This window comes from Penaeus japonicus, unplaced genomic scaffold, assembly GCF_977035675.1.
Source record: "Penaeus japonicus unplaced genomic scaffold, GWHDUDI00000001_assembly GWHDUDI00000020, whole genome shotgun sequence".
Lineage (NCBI taxonomy): Eukaryota > Metazoa > Arthropoda > Malacostraca > Decapoda > Penaeidae > Penaeus > Penaeus japonicus.
The window spans coordinates 8,605,141-8,607,640 of record NW_028234422.1 but is presented as its reverse complement, the minus strand read 5'-3'; positions in this window follow the sequence as shown (position 1 = coordinate 8,607,640).

The window sequence follows — 2,500 nt, the reverse complement described above, 5'->3', positions numbered from 1 at the left end:
CAAATTCACTAATTTTCCGTGATGTAGACATTTAATTAGAGTCTAAACTTGCAAGACAAATTATGCAATTCTCTGCAACAGGAGCTTTAGACTAATGAGTTGCTAATGATTTTATTTTTTATTCTTTTTTGTTTTTGTTTTTCTTGCTTTATTTATTCATGAGTTTGATCATTTGCATCGCGTTGTCCACGTTTATTTATTTTTCTTTGTTTTGTTTTCATCTCATTTCTTTTGCATGTGTGTGATATTCGATATATAGAATATACATCAAAGGGCATGTCCTTGTTTTATAGGTGTTGACATGTAACAATAGGTAAATTATATGTTTGTGTGCTGTGTGTATGTTCGTGTTTTTTCTGTTTACGTTTGTATGTGTATATGTGTGTGTGATGAGTATTATTGTCCGTGATTTTCTGTCTGTTTGGATGCATTTGTGCGTATCATAGTATGTGCGTAAGTATCTGCGTGTCGGCAACCCTATCCAGACACTGTATGCGCCCCCAAAACAAACAACCCAACCCTTCTAATTCCCCCTTATTCTCCCTTCCATTTCCTTCCTCATCCCCCGTTCATCCTTCCCACCATCCATAACCCTCCTCGGGCCTGTCTACTCGTTGTCTTAAGGTCCTTCCGAGTCCTTGTCCCGGCCTTGGCGACGAACCCTTCTGAGACACAGCCAGACGAAGTTCAAAGACACCCGAATGACGCTCAATGAAACACTTAATTAGGAGTGCTTGTCTCATTATAACAATGCGCTGAAGCAAACGGGGCGCTACGGAAGCAAGGGTGAGGATAATTACGTGTTTATTAATATATCCTCTGCGCGTTCGGGACGTAATTTGTGTGAAGAGAATTGGTAGGGTGTGTGTGGGGGTGGGGGGGGGGAGGTGGTGGAAAGGGGTGTGTGGGGAGGGGGAGGGGGAGTTGTGGGAAGGTGGGGATCATGGGGAGGGGGGCGGGGATGGGTGAAGGAGGAGGTGGAGGGCGGCGAAGCGGAAGGAGGAGGAGGAGGAGGGGGGGGGGAGAGAAGGACGAGCAGGGACGGGGGTAGGGGTGGAGGGGGCAGGGAAATTGGAAAGAGAAGGAGGAAATGGAGAAGGAAAAAAGGAGAAGGGAGGGGGGTGTAGGAATGGGGAAGGGAAGGTGGAGGGGGATGGGTGATTAATTATAGGGGGAGGGAGGAGGATGGGAGAAAGAGAAGGGGAAAGGGGTAAAAAAATGGTGAAGGTGAAGGGGGTAAGAGGAGAACGTGGAAGGAGAAGGAGAAGGGACTAAATGGCAGACATTTTTGGCGAAGAAAGAGGGAGAGGAGAAAGAGAAGGTGAAAGAGAGGTGGGGATGGAATGAGAAAGAATAGGTTGAGAAGGAGACAGGGAAGGAGGAAGGGGATGGGGGATAAAGAAGAAAGAGGGAGAGGAGAGAGAGAAGATGAAAAAGTGAAAAAGAAAAGGTTGAGAAGGAGACAGTGAGGGAGATGAAGAAGAAAGAGGGAGAGGAGAGAGAGGAGATGAAAGAGTGAAAAAGGAATTGAAAAAAAGGTTGACAAAAGGAGGAGGGGGATGGGGGGAGGGAAAAGAGGAAGAGGAGAGAAGAGGGGGAAAAGGGGAGGAGAGGGGGAAAAAAGAAAGAAGAAGAAAGAGTAAAAAAGAAAAGGTTGAGAAGGAGACAGGGAAGGAGGAGGGGGATGGGGGACGAAGAGGAAAGAGGGAGAGGAGAGAGAGAAGATGAAAGAGTGAAAAAAGAAAAGGTTGAGAAGGAAACGGAATGAGGAGGGGGATTGGGGATGAATAAGAAAGAGGGGAAGGAGAGAGAGAGACGATGAAAGAGTGAAAAAAGAAAATGTTGAGAAGGAGACAGGGAAGGAGGAAGGGGATAAGGGGAAAGTCCTTTGTTCCTGCGTGCCGAGATAAAGTTCAGCATCCGCGTTTGACTCTGAGGAGAAGTTGAGTCTAGCGAAGATAACTAGCGCCGGGTTGAGTCACCTCCTTCTTAATTATCCAATCAGAGAATGTGACGTCACTACCACCCCCTCTCTTGCTCTCGTTTCCTCTTCCCACCTACCTCCTCCTCCTCCTCCTCGTCCTTCTCCTCCTCCTCCTCCTCCTCCCCCTCCTCCTCCTTAGTTCGATCTCCTTCTTTTTCTTTCACAAGTTTGTATGTCCTCTCTTTATCTTTCTTCCCTTCTTCTTCCTCCTCCTCCTCTCTTTTTCTTCTCTTGTCATATTATCATAACTATTATCTTTCTTCATTTTTCTTATTTTTCTTTTTTTCTCTTACTCTTCCTCCTCTTCCTCATTATTCTTCTCCTCCTTTCCTCCTCCTGCTCATCATCCTTCTTCTGATCCACATAATCCTCCTCCTCCTCTTCCTCCTCCTACCTTCCCTCCTCCTCCTCCTCCTCCTTTTCCTCTCCTCCTCCACCTCCTCTCCACCTCCACCTCCTCTCCACCTCCACCCAACATCCCCCAACCTCTCTCTTCTCCTTCTTCCTCCCCTCCTT